Raw genomic sequence first — 18913 nt, forward strand, 5'->3', positions numbered from 1 at the left:
AGCATTTTTTGCATTAGGCTAAAAATTGTTGCTTTTTCCCATGTGTGAAAAGGAGAAGGAAGTGAAACATTATTTTACATTTATATTCTTTTAAAAAAATTTTTTTAAGTTTTTATTTATTTGAGAAAGAGAACACAAGCAGGGGAGGGGCCAGAGAGAGGTGAGAGAGAGAGAATCCCAAGCAGGCTCTGCACTGTCAGCACAGAGCCCCACATGGGGCTCGAACCCATGAACTGTGAGATCATGAACTGAGCCAAAATCAGGAGTTGGACACTTAAACGACTGAGCCACCCAGGCACCCGTACATTTATATTCTTTAATTTGAAAGATAAGTGGTATCTTGGCTAAGAGAAAAATGTATCATCCATCATAATTTAATTAACTCTTAAAAACAAAACTGTGCCTTGTTATTAAAACAGAAGAACAAGTTGGCCATTTGTTAACGGTGATGTGGTAATGTGAAATAAGGACACAGGAGACAAGGAAGGCTGACAATCATTAATTCTGCTCATATTACAGTAACTGAGTTTTGTTGATACTTTGGTGTAAAGGAACTAAAAAGACCATCTAGAGCTGAGTTTGAGACTGGTTCACGGGGCAAAGAAGAACGAGGAGAGCAACAGAGAGCTCCTGGGCTCACTATAATCTTATAGTCACAGCCATTTTTATCAGTTGATTTGTTGGCAAACACTAACGCTTTGTTTTATAAATACACTATAGAGTGATAGGTTACAGTGTCAAAAATAAAGGGCCAAATGCCCATAGCTAAATGTGAAAACCGCATACAACTTAGAACCACAGTTACTGAACTTACATAAATGTGGACTTGATCAGATGACTTTAGATGACTCCTGAGACAATAAAGACCCAGAAAACAATTTACGTCACATCTCTGAATCACTCAAACCTTGAAACTTGGGACATAGTTTACTTAGCGTGTCCATTTTAAAATTGTCAGTTTTGAAAGAGTAAACATTAATCATCTTGACATCTATACACTCAAGGAAATCCTCATGGTTTCTTGACAGGATACAATACAGGAGGCTACCTCATTTACAAAACAGATGATTTCAAATTTTTGTTAGTATGTTAGAAAGACATTGGGAATGAAATAAAACCTTTCTAAGTACTTGATCCTGATGGTCCACCTACCTCAGCTTTCAGTGTCCAACTAAAAGCCCCGCTTAATCAATTCTTGCTTAATCAGAAGGGAGCTAGTGGTGATTCTGAGATCGAAAGGCAAGGGAGTCCAAGTAGTAAAGGGGGCCACGATATCAGTAAAATTTCCTAAGTGCTTTGTTCTGACAAGTGGCTATAAGAAGAACAAAAAAAGGAATATTAACTAATGTGTCCTGTGGATAATCTGAAACAGAAAAACTGGAGAAATTTATAATTGCTATATAATAATGAACACTTACTAAAATGCTTCACTAGTGGCTTTTCAAATTATACTGGCAGCTTGACGATGAACTCTTGTTTTCATTTGTGTTTTCTTTGGCAGGAAAATGGATGATCACTGACAACAGATTATATGCTTGTGCCTTACTTAACCTTACAGCTTACATGTTAAACTCCTGTCAGAGGCACCCCTTTCCTAGTGGAACAGGGACCACTGGAGTTTTTAAAAATGCTGTCGTTGAGTGTGGCAACAGTGAAGGAGTTAACTCCCAAGTTCCTAATCTAATTAAAGATGTTTCTAGCCTTTCAGTATGCATGTTGTAAGAAAAGTATTTTGGAGTTGAATGTCACTAACCATGCATATTGTAGGAACTATCGATATAAATTAACATTTGTAAATCTAACTAAGTCTGTGATAATATTTTGGAGCCTCTGATGTATAACTTTTATTCTTTACCAGATAATACTTTTCAGTATCTGTCCGTATTAGAAGAGTCATTCCGTTAAATATCTTAAATGTGGGTAAGCACAAAAACATTTTCTGTTATGATATTCTCTAAATGTAGTCTTCTGTAGTATGTTCTAATATGCTAGAAAGTTAATGGGTCAAAGTATCTTTCATAGTTCAGTCTATATTGGAAGAGTATGTCAGGGACTGAGAGTTTCATGAGTGCTGTTTTTGGATCCCGTACAATGAGCACACTATATATTTGGTGCCTTTTTTTCCTACCAAAGAAAGATTAGGTCAAAACTGGTGCTAAATTTTATGTTCCTTTCAAAATTATTTTTCCTTTTTAAATATAACACAATAGGAGAGGTGTAGATCCAGCAGTATTATGCATGTTGTATTTTGTATATACATCTAAGGAAAAAAAACCTCACCTAAAAACCAGTATCTACTTAGAGGTATATGATTTTTGTTAACACATAAGGCTTCCAAGTGTAAAACTGGTACGAAAATAATCACTAAATGAAAACTTAGTAATGAACACAGCCCCCCAAGGTAATAACTTTAAGGAAGAGGTCCCGTGCAATGCTATATGTCAATTATATCTCAGTTAAAAAATACAAAAGTCCCTTATCAATGTTTCTAACACAAAGTTAGCTATTCAAAGTATCCTGTAACTCTGAGAGGGTACAGAGAAAATTTTATGTATGTTTCATCGTGTATCTATATTTACATATGTACAAAATAGCTTTCTAATAAGCTTATTTTAAGTAGATATTTTAAGCTATTTTTCAGGCTAAAATTCGAGTTTGGGGAGTCATCAATCTCAAAACTTGGACAATGAGTTACATTAAAAAAAATTCTCACTGAAAGTATCATCGTTCGTCTTTCAGATTTAACAAAGAATTGAGTGAGTAAGGACCACATCTGGGTGTCAGCAAACCTCAGATCTATGGTTTATTAAGGGTTCTCAGCATGTCATGGTTGTAGCCAATTGTATGACACCCACCAAAATTCCACATGGATCTCTGAGTTTTAATGTCTCGTAAGTAGGATTCAGATGAAGTGAGGACAACAGGTTTTTATTTAATCCTGCTGACTTTTGTAGACTGCCTTAACTATGAGGATTTTATAAATGTAAATTAGGAAAATGGTGCACTATAGAAAATTAGGAAGACCATACTAGAGTATACCGGATTCTCTGCTAACTAATGATAACTCCTTTCTACTGTTAACATGAGTTAAATGTGGAGGGGAGAATGGGGACTTGTTCATCAGAAGTCACTGTCCAGTGAGATTAAATATCCCTTTAGTAACTTCTGATGTAACTTAGTTTATTGTGATTGGAGAACTGTACGCTTTGCAAAGGCACTGCACAATGCTTGATAAATTTGCATTTTGTCAGTTCGTTCTCCGATCGGTTTATTTTAGCCTGAAAGTTGGAGCCACAATAAACAGAACCCTACAGTTTTAAGAGACAGCTTGGATATTTTAAGTATCTCCTCATATAATGTGACATTTTTCATGTCACCTTATTTTAATGTTTATCTCAAAAAGTAATTTGTAAATTATGTGCATGTTTTCAAGGTTAGAAAAACATGCTGTATCTTAGACCTCAAAACCAAATTATTCCAAGTGCACACTGTGCACCAGAGCGTGGCTCTGCTTCTCTACCTACACAGGATGCCATTTTTGGCACAGTTGTTTTAAGTGTAGATCACTATGTGAAATGATTATGCTGGATTTGATCAGTATGCAGTATTTTAGCATTTGCCTTTAAAGACTGTTTTTTTTCTTTTTAAGGAGTATAATTTATAATTGATTTTTTTTATAATGTGCAATTTCATATAGATAAGCAAATCCTTTTTAATGAAAAGAGCTTTGTAATCATTTGGAGAAGAAAATCATTTACTGTGGAACAATGTGATATTCTCAGTAAATACAATAAAAAAATTCTAGCAAATTTCTTTAAGGCTTTGTGATTATACTTACAGAGTTCCCCGGGGAGATGAGGGAAGGAAAAATTACTGAGGTGAAGGAAACTGTCTGTGTTGAATAAAAGAAAAATAAGCTGTGTGCTTTTTAAGCTGCATACACGTATTCCAAGTGTGTTTGGGTATTGTTATTCCTCCTTGGTAAGCGACACGGATAGAAATAATCCCAAAGCACTGGCTAGTCCCCAAAGTAGTTCTCTTTGACACTCTTTTTTTGTAGTTTGAATTACATTACTGTTTTACTTAAACTGATGAAACGTATTACATTCAGCTGGTACTTGAGACCCCTGCCTCGCTGACACTTTCAAGGGATGATCCAGAACAGGCTGGCATTTTGGTGGAGACCCACTTAGAGAAAAACTGACTCTGTAGTCAAGGGTTATGTATTGTTTGATGTGCCCTAACTACAAAGCCAATCATTATTTACATTTAATGGTGCTAAAGAGAATGTATACATTAAACTCGAGAATATGGGATCTGTGATGTGTCACTTACTCCAAAATTATTTACATGCCTGCACATAGGTGCCAGAATGTGCAGGCCATCGGAAGCCTTTTGAGAGAACTGTGAGGGACTAAGTATGACGGATTGTTACTGATCTTAAGTAGGATAAAATTCACTCTCCCGGGAAAATAATTTTTACAGAAAACAGTTTCTAATGTATATAGAAAACTTCATTTTTCTAGAGGCATAGCTCAAATCAAATAATTACTGTATCCGACTTAGGCTAGAAAGTTCTCAAATCTCCTGCTAATGAACCTAAAACTTTAGATTGAAGAGTTCTTTTTTTAAACTCTGAGTCACCAGTGTCTTCTTGAACCCTTCCAGGGATAGGAAGCTCACTACCCCCACCCCAAATGGTGGTCTCTTCTGTAGCTGGGCCCTTTGCTTCCCACAGTCACCCCATTTAGCTTAACCACCTGTCCTTGTCCCCTTGTCCCAGCTTAACCACCTCCCTCGCCACTCTTGGACTTCTGTCAGTTACTGATTCCAGCAAACGGCCAGTATTTATGGGGAGCAACTTTATTTCCACTCACACCCAAAAGCAACACTTGAAACCTTGTCATCTCTGGAAGTGGCTTCATCTATGAAGTCTTTTTTTGTTTGTTTTTAATGTTTATTTATTTTTGACAGAGAGAGAGAACAAGCAGGGAAGGGGCAGAGAGAGAAGGAGATACAGAATCCGGAGCAGGCTCTGTGCTGACAGCAGAGAGCCCGATGCGGAGCCTGAACTCACGAAACGTGAGATAATGACCTGAGTCAGATGCTTAACCAACTAAGCCACCCAGATGCCTCAAGTCTTTTTTTTTTTTTTAAGTTTATTTATTTATTTTGGGAGACAGAGACGGAGGGGAGAGAGAGAATCCCAATCAGTCTCCATACTGTCAGCATGGAGCCCAACGTGGGGCTTGAACTCATGAACTTCGAGATCACGACCTGAGCCGAAATCAAGAGTCGGATGCTCAACCAACTGAGCTACCCAGGCGCCCTTCATCTTTGAAATCTCAAATATCAACATCCCTCTCTCTTCTCATGACTTAGTGTCACGTTAATGGAACCCTTTCTCGCTTCCATTTGACCTGCTCTTCAACTCCGAGCTCATCTTCCCGTTGACTCCATTCTCTCCCAATCTCCACTCCCTCTCAATTTACCAGATCTGTTCCCTCTGTCTATTCCCTACCCTTACTCCGGGGATCTAAAAACCGCCAAACAGCTCTCCGAATATTCAGCTCACTAGTTCCCCCTACACCCCCCACTCCTCACATTAAACACTTCTAGCTTCCTCAACTGTCCTGTGTCAATTTTTCCCCCTCTACTGGATCATTTTCATCATCATTATATACCTGCTATTATTTCTCCCATCTTGAGGGAAAAAAGACTTCTTTTAAACTCGCATGCCCCCTGCAGCTACTATCTCATTTCTTTCCATCCATTTAGAAAAGGCCAAAAAAAAAAAAAAAAAAAGGCCAAAAACAAAACTTTGAAAAAATTTCTACTCACCCTCTTCGATTTTATCTCCTATTCGCTTTTAAGTCCTCTCCGTTAGGATTTTACCCCCCCACCACTCTGCTGAAACTGCCCTTCTCAAGGGTACCATTGGCCACCACGTCACTAAATGAAATCGTCATTTTTCAGTCCTCATTTTATTTGAATGACCAGCAGCACTCAGCACAGGATTCAATCCCTGATCCCTGAATCAGGCTCCCGGTGCCACACACATACCTGGTGTTCCTCCATTCTTTCTAGCCACTCCTTCCCATTCTCCCACCCCTAAACACTGGGAGCACATCATAGCTTAGTTTTGGAACCCCTTCTCTATTCTACCTACATGCTCTCCCTAGGTGACCACCCTGGCTCACAACTCGAGTTGTTACCTAGAGGCTGTTGGAGCACATACCTCATCACCCTTGAACTTCAGACCTTAGATTCAACTGCCAACCTAACACCTCTAACTGGATGATCTCTTCTGTTCTTTGTTCCCAGAGGTGCTTCTCCTCTGTCTCTTCTCTGTAGAACAGCCAGCATGACCCAGTCAAAATGTGTCAGGTGAAGTCAGTCCTCTGTTCAGAAGCCTCCCGTGGCTCCCTCTCTCTCTCTCAGAAAAAGCCGAAGTCCTTGCCATCACTGGCAAAGCTCCACGTGTTCTGGCACCTGTTATGTCTCTGACTGCATCTCCTGCTCTCTCCTCCTGAACCACCTGCCTCCTTCCACTTCCATCCTTACACTGCTGCCCCTTGCCCAGGCTGCTCTTCCTCTGGCTGGACTGTTCCTTCCACCTGCATTGTTCTGTCACATCCTTTAGGGCTTTACTGAAAAGTCTTCTCGGCGAGGCCTTCCCTAACTATTTAAAATTTAATTCCCCCCACCCCCAGGGCACCTGGATGGCTCAGGTCATGATGTTGAGGTTTGTGAGTTCGGCCTGGCCTCAGGCCCTGTGCTGACAGCTTGGAGCCTGTTTCAGATTCTGTCTCTCCCTCTCTGCCCCTCCCCTGCTCGTGCTCTGTCTCTGTCTCTCTCTAAAGTAAATAAACATTAAACAAAAAAATGTTTTTAAATTTAATTCCCCCTCCCCGACACTTCCTTATCCTGCTTCCCAAGTTAATTTTTTTCTCCTTAGCTAGCAGTTATCACTAGTCATTTATGCTTTATCTTCTTTATTGTCTGGCTTTTACACTAGACTGTAAGTTCCACAAGGGTAAGGTTGTTGTCTATTGTTTTATCTCTAGCACTTAGAAAAATGCTTGGCAGGGGTGACTGGCTCAGTCAGCTGAGTGTCCAACTCTTGGTTTTGGCTTAGGTCATGACCCCAGGGTTGTGGGATCAAGCCCCATGTCAGGTTCTGTACTGAGTATGGAGCCTGCTTGGGATTCTCTCTCTTTCTTCCTCCCTCTGCCCCTCTCCCCTGCTCTAAAATAAAAATAATAAAAAATAAAAATAAGATAAAAATAAAATCTTTAAAAAATTAAGACAATGAAAGAAAAACGCCTGGCATAGAGAAGGTGCTCAATAATTATTTGTTGACTACATGGTTTCCAAACTTGTCAACACTATAATATTGACTTTCTCCATCTTGGGAACATTCCCCTAGAGAACTCAGCCAGTGCAGCTGGAGTGAGTTGGCAAGATCAGGATCAGGACTGAGGATAGCTTGGCTGGCATGGCTGCCCCAAGGCCAAGGAGAGGGCCTACACAGTCAGGAGATTAATGCCATATATCGGGCTTGAACAGATAAGTGAATAGATTGAGGTTTCCACGGTTGGAGAAGGGAGGCTTCCAACATGGTGCTGTGGTGATGGACTGGAACTGGAAAATGTGGTATGAATATGTGTGTTATGTGTGCACTTGTGCTGGGGGCAGGGATACACACGTGCTCATACGTCTACTTCCTACCTCTGCCCCTCCAGGCCCCTCTAGAGGGCCTAGAAGCAATGATATTCCAGGAGCCATGAGTATACCTCCATATTCGACCTTGTAACAGCAGGGACTCAGAAGGCAGATACTCAGCTAAATAGACGTCCTTGTATTTAATGTAAAATGCAATGCTAGCATAATGGAGCTGAACGGGACACTCATGGAAATCTTACAGTACTTCCTAATTTTATAGGAAGAGAAAAGCTTGTTTTCAGACATTAAAGAAGAAGAAAATACCCCAATCCGTCATCCAGAGATAATTAATTGCCTTTATAATTACAGAATGTATCCCTTAAGACTATATCTACGGAAATGTTTCGCAAAAGTGAAGAAACACTAAACATGCAATTTTTTGCAAAATGTTTTTTTCACTTGGTATTTGTAAATATCTTCTCATGTTCTTGTTTTTGGTGACAAAAAATGAAAACTGCTTCAAGCAAAAGAATGAAAAGTTCAGGTATCATCTGACATCAGATATGGCAGAATCTAGGGTCGAATCATGCCATTGCTGAGTTTGAGCCCCACCTGTGGCATGGAGTTTACTTAAAAAAACAAACAACAAAAACCAGAATGCTGCTGTGACCACTTTAATGTAAATTTTCTTCTACATTCCTGATAATTTTCTTAAACTGGGTTTCCCAGAATGGGATTACTAAGGTAAGATGAATGAATACTTACATTTTTTTATGCATATGTGGTTCCTGAGGTTTTCAATCTAAATTTTTTGTTTTAAATGTTTATTTTTGAGAGACAGAGCATGAGCGGGGAAGGGGCAGAGAGAGAGGGAGACACAGAATCCGAAGCAGGCTCCAGGCTCTGCACTGTCAGCACAGAGCCTGACGTGGGGCTCCAACCCACGAGCCGTGAGATCATGACCTGAGCTGAAGTTGGATGCTTAACTGACTGAGCCACCCAGGAGCCCCTGAGGTTTTCGATCTAAATAATGGATACTAAACATGATGCAAATGCGTGCATTCTCATCACATGATAAAAAAAAAAAAAAAAACTTTAGTGGATTTAAATATTTTTTATATTTTAACTTACAGCTTCACTGATAAACCCAAGGGTAGGTGGACACAGAAGGCTTCAGGGGTCAGCTTGCTGGCAGGCTGGTGTGGCCTGGGGCCTGAGGTCTATGTCAGGAGGGCAGCAGAAAACAATCTTCCGGGGACCAAATGAGCTGAGGCTGGCGGGTAGATGTGCAAACAGAGGTCGCAAGCTACTGCTAGCCTGAGGCCTGGGGTCTGCTTCTGGGAAGACCGGGAGAAGGTGGTCACTGGGCCCAGGCCGGGTCTGTGCCACTGCTGTAGCCAAGGGACTATGCACAGTGGAGGCAGAGCACCATTTGCGGGGCTACCCCCCAATCTCACGCTCACGGCTGTTAGACTGTGCAACAAGGACAAGAGAAAGCAAAATGCAACAAAGAGGAACCAGGAGAAGACGCCCGCCCCCTTCCTCCTACAATGCCCCTCCAGCGCCCCCTCCAGAGAGGTTTAACAGTGCGCTTCACAGTAAAAGAGAAATGCCTGAGTCTAGTCTGTTAGTGCAGGGCAGGTCCTTGAGGGTGAATGTGGAGCTCAGAGGCAATCAGTTGATAACTAGTTGACATGATGCTAAAAGCTACCAATAACTGCTCATTTCAGCCTTTTGACCTACAGGAGAATTAGTTTCCTTTTATGATTAAATATTGAGAAACTCAGAGGGTCAGTACATGCTGTGGGATACCCTTGATCTGACAGCCACAAATGTAACCCATTCTGAGAATTTGTGGACCAAGTCAGAAAATCTCACCCCTAAAGTGGAAGGGGGGGGGGAATTTATATTTTGAAACTAAAAAGAATCAACCTTAAATGGATAGGAGTAGCTATCTGTGGAAATCTTCTGTGAAAATAACATACCAGAGTAAGGATTTATAAAGATGCTGCTGATAAAAGTAGGGTACAATCTAAATCTCAGACAGGTCCAGGTCATCTCCCTGAAAGGAAAGATAGAAATCTAAAATCCTAACAATCAGGGCTAAACTGATAGGAAGACTCAACTCAGAAGTCAAGGATATTGTTAAAAAGAGCTTTAGAGGGTAACAATTTGTCCCTACATCCCCAATACTTCTACGATTCTGATTTTGCTAATACAGCCAAAAAATTAGCCTGACAGTGGAAAAGGGCAATTTATCTGGTTCTAAAGTTCTAAGGACATATAGAAATTCCTTCTCCTCCATCTTTTGCTATAATAGAGAAACTTGAAATATAGCAGTACAGGGGGCACCTGGATGGCTCAGTCAGTTAAGCATCCGACTTTGGCTCAGTTCATGATCTCACACCCCACGAGTTCAAGCCCTGCGTCGGGCTCTGTGCTGACAGCTTAGAGCCTGGAGCCTGCTTCAGATTCTGTGTCTCCCTCTCTCTGACCCTCCCCCATTCACACTCTGTCTTTCTCTGTCTCAAAAATAAATAAACATTAAAAAAAAAAAAGAAAGAAATATAGCGGTCAGCAAACTTTCTCTGTAAAGGGCCAGATGGTAAATATTTTAGGCTTTTCAGGCCCTGGGGGTCTCTGTCACAACTACTCAATTTGGTCACTGTAGTGCAAATCCAGACCATACATAATGGGTAAATAAATATATGTGGCTGTGTTCCAGTAAAACTTCATTTACAAAAACAGGATGTGGCCAGATATGGCCTGTGGGCTTCAGTTTGCTGACCTCTTACCTAACCTATCATTGATCTGACCAGACTGGTCCAACTAGTTGGGAAGGGGTGCCTTGGGAATACTAGATGCAGGGCATATTGCTCTGTTTACAGATTAGCATCTTTGGGTGTGGTCATATCAGTCAGTTTTCTGGGAACTGATCCATTCTGCATGAACTAACAGTTTAGTTCTTAACCTTGAAAAGTTGATCTCTGAAGAGACTTGACCTTGGGGTCTGGCCTGAGTAGCTCATCTGTCTCATTCATTTACTATTCTCTCTCTCTCTCTCTCTCTCTCTCTCTCCCTCCCTCCCTCCCTCCCTCCCTCCCTCTCAATCTCTCTTCCTCTTTTCACCATCTCTAAATGACAGCACCAATATACTAATTTTTATTTTTATTATTAATAACATTTAATATGTACTACTAACCAAACAGGCTTTTCTTTAGGTTTAGTAATCAGTCTATATGTATAAGAGAAAATATTCAGTTTTAACAATTCAGCTATTATCATGAAGAGTTGTTATCTGCGTTAAAAACACAAAGTATTATGAAAGATTATATTTTCGTCATCTTGGGCTGCCATAACTAAATACCACAGACTGGATGTCTTAACAGGTATTTATTCTTCTTAGTTCCAAAGGCTGGGAAGTCCAAGATCAAGGTGCTAATTCAGTTCCTTGGGAAGGCATTCTTCCAGGATTTCAGAAGGTTGCCTTCTTTGTGTCCTCACAAGAGAGCTCACTGGCTCTGGTCTCTCTTCCTCTTCTTATAAGGACACTAATCCCATCATGGAGCCCTACCATCATGACCTCATCTAAACCTACTTACCTCCCAAACAGCCTACCTCCAACTACTAGCACAGAGGGGTTAGGTTATCAACATAACTTTGCAGGGAAGGAAGTCCATAGCAGATTATTTTTGTTTCTTTATGAAATTGTCATCAAAGAGGCCCTGAAAGAGTTGACAACCTAACCGAGGAGCTCCAATAAATAATTACTCAGTAATGGTTTTGAGTGTGTAATTAATGTTCCCTAATTGTCAAGGAAGATAGTAAAATGATAAACTATTGGTGGTAACTGATGTATAAACCAGATAGAAGCTGGGCTTTAGGAATATGCTATTTTGGCATGCCTTAACTCATTCTTATGGCTTCACAAGCCCCTTGTTTTGGCTTATCAGTTTAGCTCCTATTCTACACTAGACCCTTTTGCTTAATGACTCAGTTTGACTCATTCTCATGGATTTTGACTATTTTGGCTCCCTTCCCTGGGTTCCCAATAGGTCTAACCCACTGAAATAATAGATAAGAAGCATTTCCATCTCAAGTTAATGGTCAGAGCTGACCCTGACCCAGCCTGGGTTGGATGAACATTTTTCCACTATGCATAATTTCTCTCTTTGAAGAGCCCTCAAAGCTAGACCTAGGATCTTAGGGCCATATTTTTTTACATCATTTGAGCCTTCCCTGTATTATGATTAGTAGCAAAGGGTGCCTTGGAGTGGGACAGGGACAGTTTAGCTCACTTAAAATTTCCTTTAGCTCCTTACCTTCAGCCACCCTAAATAAAGCTACAATTGAAGTGAAAATGTTTTATATGTATATATTTTTAATTTTAGAGTGAGAGAGAGCAAGTGGGGAGAATGGCAGAGGGAGACAAAGACAGAATGCCAAGCAGGCTTCGCACTCAGCACAGAGCTGAGGCGGGGCTCCATCCCACAATCACGGGACCACCACCTGAGCCGAAGTCAAGGGTCACATGCTCAACTGACTGAGCCACCCAGGGCCCCAAAAATGGTTTATCTTGAATACAAGTCCCCAAACTCTCCCCACCTTCCAATCGGATTGTTACCTTACACCTTCTTTTTTAAAAAATTTTATCTATCTTACCATTTTAGAGAGACAGGGGCACATGAATGGGGCAGAAGGAGAGAGAGAGAGAATCAGGCGGAGGGAGGGAGGGAGGGGGGGAGAAGGGGGGAGAAGGGGAGAGGGGGAGTGAGGGAGGGAGAGAGAGAGAGAGAGAATGAGAATACATCTTAAGTTCCACACTCAGCGCAGAGCCTGACTCGGAGCTAGATCTTAAGATCCTGGGACCATGACCTGAGCCAAAATCAAGAGTCAGATGCTGAACCGACTGAAGCTCTCAGGAGCCCTACCTTACACCTTCTTCTATAGAAATTCTGGAGCCACCACTGAGCATGTATGTGCAGAAGAAAATACACGCTTTCACATGGGCACACATGTGCACTCACGCACACACACACAGACACACACACACACAAGGTCATGGGAACCGTTGCCCCCATACCCACCTGTCCATCCTCACCAAACCACTCTGGTGCAAATATAATGATCGCCTTGCTAATCTATGTAATAAAACCACTAAAGCTATCTCCCTTTCTCTAGATCCTTCCTACTCCAGTTCAACTGGCCAATACTGCCTGCTCATGTTCTTAGTCCTCCGCATTCACGTGATCTTCTTACTACTCAGAAACCTTTTACAGCTTCCTGGAGTCAAACCATGATCAAAAGATTATGTCTTCAGTTGGTTTTCAAAGTTCTTCACAATCTAGCCCCCAAATGTCTTTCCAGACTTACCTATTACTCTCAAAGAACCTTCCACTTAGTAAAGGTGGTCAACTCACTATTTTTAAACTCACTTTAGACGGTCCTCACCTTTGGGCCTCTCTTCATGCCGTTTCCGAGCTCAATCCTGACTCAAATCGCACATGTCTCCTGAACCCCTGCCACACGGCCTGGTGCACGCAATGCTTGCTTTTCTCTTGGCCCTTCAGCTACTCCACCATGATTCCTCTATCCAAATTCCCAAGCTTCTTCTGCCTCAACTCTTTACTTTGGCATACTTTGAATAATTTGTTTGCCTCAGACTTCATCGAATCCTTCCTTCACCGACGCAGGGTTCACACTCAATTAATTCTTCCTAGATGTCTACAATGGAAGTTTTCAGTGACTCTCTTTATATTGTAGCTTGGGTTATAACAATTTTGTTAAAGAATTATCAAAACACAGCACCTAAGACAATCCCTTTTTATAATAACCTACAGTCTGAAGGTTTGAAGAAGGGAGTAACAATACTACTGGTATACCAGTTTCAAGCTGCTTTCTTACTATTGGGACAAAAATGAGTAAGAAATGGTTTTAAACGGGTTAAGTTATTTGCTGCTCTTCTCAAAGTCAGAATTACAAGGGACCTCAGAGCTATCTACTTTAACCCATGCATTCGGAAAGGGAGGCTGAGGAAAATTACATAATTATCCAACATGACCGTGATTCTTTAAATCCAGTGTATTCTCCACAGGAATTACAGGTGATCACTTGGGTTTTAAAAGTGATTTTAAACTTTTAAAAATCACTCTCCTAATTTTCCTCTTCTCTTAGGCTCCTTTGTGGGAAGCTCCTCACCTTCCCTACCTTTACACGTGGCGTGGCCTCAGGGATTACTGAGTCCCTGGCCCTCTTTGGTCTATACTCACAACTGAGGCAATCTTACCCAGTTACATAGGATGAAATGCCATCTACGTGCTAACTCCCAGTTTATATCTAGTGTTTCCTCCTTCTATTGAGTGGAATATCTGGCTGCCCACTTGATGCCTTCATTTAATTATACAAATATAATCTTAACACATTCAGCCAGAATTCTTGATTTTCTTCCATGTCCCAGGAGAATTTGTGCTCCTTCCACAATCTTCTCCATCTGAATAAAGAGGACTATTATTCACCAGTAGCTTAGTGAACAGTCTCTTGACCAAATTTTAGTCAGGCTCTTCTGAATTCTCTTCCCAATAAGGCCTGGACTTTGGACTTCTGTGTCCATCTTTGAATTGCCCAACTTTAGCCAGAATCCTGTTGGCATCTGATTGGGTCCCTCAATCTCTACTGTTCCCCTGGTGATGTCTGATCACCCTGGCCTGCCTTCAGCAAGAATCCTGTTAGGTTGGTTTAGCCAGAATCCCCCCTTACCCCTGATGTTTCCTCCTAGTAATTTTCTAACCTCCTCCTGCACCGAGCCCCTTGGCTATAGATTCCCACTTTTCCTTGTATTTAAAATTGAGCCCAGTTCTGGGTGCCTGGGTGGCACAGTTGGTTAAGCATCAGACTTTGGCTCAGGTCATAATCTCATGGTTTGTGAGTTTGAGCCCCGCATCAGGCTCTGTGCTGACAGCTCAGAGCCTGGAGCTTGCTTCCGATTCTGTGTCTCCCTCTCTCTCTGCCCTTCTCTGCCCCCTCACGTTCTGTCTCTCTGTCTCTCTCTCTCTCAAAGATAAACATTGAAAATAATAATAAATAAATAAAATTGAGCCCAGTTCTATACTTTCCCCCTATTGCAATAGTCCCTGAGTAAAATCTGTTTTTGGCTTCAACTACTATTCAGCTCTAGTTTTTCTTTGACATAAGTAAAAATCCTTGAAGTCATTTTTTTATACTTTATATATTCTTTGTCTCACATGCCCAGTCCATTAGTGTGAGAAGTAAGGCAGATGATTCATTTTCAGACATACTAAATAAAAGCTGTGCTAATTAACAGTAGGTTTACACCCTATTGGAAATATGTACAAACCCCCACAATGGAGTCCCAAACCCTTAGACACTTCCCTTCCTGGTTCTTCTTCCCCTCTCCATTTTGCAGGCTTATTTTCATGGGCTTTGCAATGAGCATGCTCCAAAGAACAAAGGAGGGACTGAAAGTCTCTGCATCATCTCAGGGAAGGTACACTTGTTCCGATCAGACTACTTTTTGTCTTATATGGGCATAGGTGACTTCTGGGTAAGGCTGTAAGCTCTGTAGTGCTCAGCCAATGAGGAACCAGGGGAGGGACTTGCATGCTAGGAGATAAATTGTCTGCTGTGACTGCCTGAGTGTGCCTGTCCATCAGACACCCACTCTCGCAAGAACATTGATTAAAGCCTCGCTTCACTGTGCTCCAAGTCTCCGCATCCCTCCTTTGATGGGTCGATGGGCTTATTTCTAACAATTAGCAAATACTACTGTTTTTAGCTTCAGTAACTTCCCAAATCTGACCACTCTCAGAAATACAAGTATCTGCACCTAACCAAATAACCTCTCAATTAGACCTCCATTCTCTCGGCTCTCCATCCTGCTCCTTTCTAGTGTATTCTTTCAACACATCCAGAAAGTCCTTAACATAAGGCTTGGGTGTGTACCCAGGAACCCTGCTTGCTCTGTCCTCATTTTCTACCAACTCTCCCTTCATTCATACGGCTCCAGCCACACCAGACTTTTTACTTCTCAAACACACCAAGCTGGCTCCTGCTCCTGGAGGCTTGTCCCTGCTGTTCTCTCTGGTATGCTCGGCATGGCTGGTTCTCTCACTTCAGTTAGGGTTCTGTCCAAATGTCACTCCCAGGAGCCTTCTGCAACACTACCTTAGTTAAAAATACACCCTCTCAATCACTCTCTATCCCCTTTATTCTTTGTTCTTCGGTAGGTTACTATCACTATCAACACATTACAAACGCCTTTGTTCATTTTCTACCTTGTCCATGAGAGCGAGAATTTTTGTCTGTTTTTTCACTGTTAGATCAATGCCTGGCACGGACTAGCTATTTAATAACTATTTAATGACTAAATCAATGATGAGGTGGGCTTTTATTTAGTTTGCTTATAAATTAAAAAAAAAAAATACTGTTCCTGGTGTTTGTTCCTAGTTTAGCAACACAGTAGTCCCTGTCATTGTAGGGATTTCTGCAAAGGAGCTGGACTTTTTCCAAGCAGGTAGTAGCTAGTGTGATATTAGATGGCAGAGATTAAACAAGAATGGCTTTGCTCTGGAGCAGAGTAGTATCCAGCTCTGGATAAGTGGCTGCCTCTGTGTACAGACACAGGGAAGATCATATTTCTTACAGAGCACTTAAAGCCCTAAAGTAGTTTCCTTTTTTATGCAGACAACTCTAATTGCTCCTGAAGCACTTAGTACATTAAGAAATGTTAGTCCGTTTCTATTTAAGCCTATAGTAGGCAAGCTCTCAACTTTGGGTTGCTTTTTTTTTTAACGTTTATTTATTTTTGAGACAGAGACAGAGCATGAACGGGGGAGGGGCAGAGAGAGAGGGAGACACAGAATCGGAAACAGGCTCCAGGCTCTGAGCCGGCAGCCCAGAGCCCGACGCAGGGCTCGAACTCACGGACTCACAGACTGTGAGATCGTGACCTGAGCTGAAGTCGGACGCTTAACTGACTGAGCCACCCAGGCGCCCCATGGGTTGCTTTTATTCTCCTGATAAGCTGAGTTTGGCTAATAACAGTACAGTATGCCAAAGATTTTATCTGATCTAAACAGCATAGGAGACCATTATGATGGTAGATCAAAGAGTTCTATAGCCTTGAATGTTACAATGAATCCAACTAAAGGAATCCAACTAAAAGGAAATTCTAAGTTTTGATTTTTTTTAAAAAAAAGGAAATTTAAAAATCAGTAAGTTTTTATTTTTAATGAGATAAAAAATTCCAGACACCGAAGTCAGATCCTTTCAGTATTATTTTAAACTTTTCAAACTATATAGTACAAACAAAAGTTATTTTGCTGAAATTAAATCTTTCTGAGAGTTGGTTGTAACAGACTTTTTTTTTTTTTAATGTTTGTTTATTTTTAAGAGGGGGGAGGGGCAGAGAGAGAGACAGAATCTGAAGCAGGCTCCAGGGTCTGAGCTGTCAGCACAGAGCCTGACGTGGGGCTCAAACTTACAAACTGCAAGATCATGACCTGAGCCAAAGTCAGACACTTAACCAACTGAGCCACCCAGGCAAACCTAGACTGGGTTTTTAATGCTAAAGTTAAAGAATGATCATTTACATAGAGGCTGCTTTTAGGCAACAGGCTTGAGCAATGAATGGAATGTAGAAAGGGCCCACAGTGACCCCCTGGCTAAATACAGACAGGCACGGCAGATGACCCACCTCAAAATATCCATAGGCCACAACTGACCAAGGGGCTACTTACAACCAGGCAGTTACCAAAAAAGGGAGAATTCCATACATCACCATATCTTCTCATCTTCCCCCTTTAGGTACAGCCCCCCACCACACCTCGTTGAAGTCTCTCCTCTGCTGTCCTGCCTGCCGCTCCCTTGCAATGTATTCAATAAACTTCTATCACATTTGTTCTGCCTCAGGTGATGCACCATGAGATCATGACCTGGGCTGAAGCCAAGAGACGCTTAACCAACTGAGCCACCCAGGTGCCCCAGACACCACAATTTAGCATACTGATAGAAATAGTTAATGACACCTCGTTTTTCCATGATGTGCTTTAAGGACTAATTAGATATTATTTGATAAAGTAAAAAGAATGGTCCCTCCAGAGAATTTAGATTGAATAGGTCCTAACAGTGATGTGCAGTCCCCAAGCATGATCCGTCTAACGTCTCACTCTTACTCAAGATAAAATTTCAAGTTAAAAGATGAAAAATCCAGGGCTCCTGGGTGGCTCAGTCAAACGTCTGACTTCAGCTCAGGTCATGATCTCATGGTTCGTGGGTTTGAGTCCTGTGTCGGGCTCTGTGCTGATAGCTCAGAGCTTGGAGGCTGCTTCAGATTCTGTGTCTCCCTCTCTCTGTGCTTCTCCCCTGCTCATGCTGTCTCTCAAAAATAAATAAATGTAAAAAAATTTTTTTAAATGAAAAAATCTCCCTCCTTGTTGCCATTTCACAAATACGCCAATATAGTACCATATTAATGACTAAGGTCCAGATATTTTCCTTTCTGATACATTATCATGTAGATTGTAAAATACCAATTTTTTCAAGGAAACAATAAAGCTATATTTATTTTCAACTGAAAAAAAGAGCCCTTCAATATTTTTATTTCTCCTGAATTGTCTCGCACAGAAGTTATTCTCACAAATTGGCCTAGAGAGAAAACTGCATGAAGCGATACTCCATTTTACACCCTTTTTTTTTTTTTTTTTTCTTAAAAGGTGGTGAGTGACCTCTGGAGGCAATTGGAAAAAATATCCTGCTATTTTTAGGAGTGAAAGGGCGGGGTGGGGGTAGAATTAGAAAATAGATCCTTCCATTTAGAGGAGGTTTGTTTTTGAAAGTTTAATCATGATGAATTAAAACATTTAACTTGAGGGGCACCTGGGTGGCTCAGCCGGTTAAGCGACAGACTTCGGCTCAGGTCGTGATCTCGAAGTTTGTGGGTTTGAGCCCCGCATGGGGCTCTGTGCTGACAGCTCAGAGCCTAGAGCCCGGAGCCTGTTTCGGATTCTGTGTCTCCTCCTCTCTCTGCCCCTCCCCTGCTCATGCTCTGTCTCTGTCACTCAATAATAAATAAACGTTAAAAAAAAAATTTAAACACTTTAAAATCAGTTCAGTGATCCTCAATTAAGTAATATTTATTGAGTATATAATACATGTTACACGGGAGATAGAGAAGCAAAACCTTCTGAGCTTACAATCTACCCAGGAAACTAAAGGTAAGTGCTAAAATATT

The 18913-nt window shown here is 41.3% G+C and overlaps 1 long non-coding RNA gene across 10 annotated transcripts in view; it reads right to left on the reverse strand.

The window, feature by feature from the left end:
- The window catches only part of LOC122220284, a 58274-nt gene that overhangs the window by 33956 nt on the left and 5405 nt on the right, over window positions 1–18913 (reverse strand). For 7 of the 10 annotated variants that reach the window (XR_006202775.1, XR_006202766.1, XR_006202772.1 and 4 more), the window contains exon 2: window positions 1153–1312. The exons of 2 other annotated variants lie outside the window; for them this stretch is intronic. This is a non-coding gene — a long non-coding RNA (uncharacterized LOC122220284). Of the gene's footprint in view, window positions 1–1152; window positions 1313–8796; window positions 8872–18913 lie in introns of all 10 variants that reach the window. One more of the 10 variants, XR_006202768.1, reaches the window with a different exon arrangement.

This window comes from Panthera leo, chromosome B2 (assembly GCF_018350215.1).
Source record: "Panthera leo isolate Ple1 chromosome B2, P.leo_Ple1_pat1.1, whole genome shotgun sequence".
Classification (NCBI taxonomy): Eukaryota; Metazoa; Chordata; class Mammalia; order Carnivora; family Felidae; genus Panthera; species Panthera leo.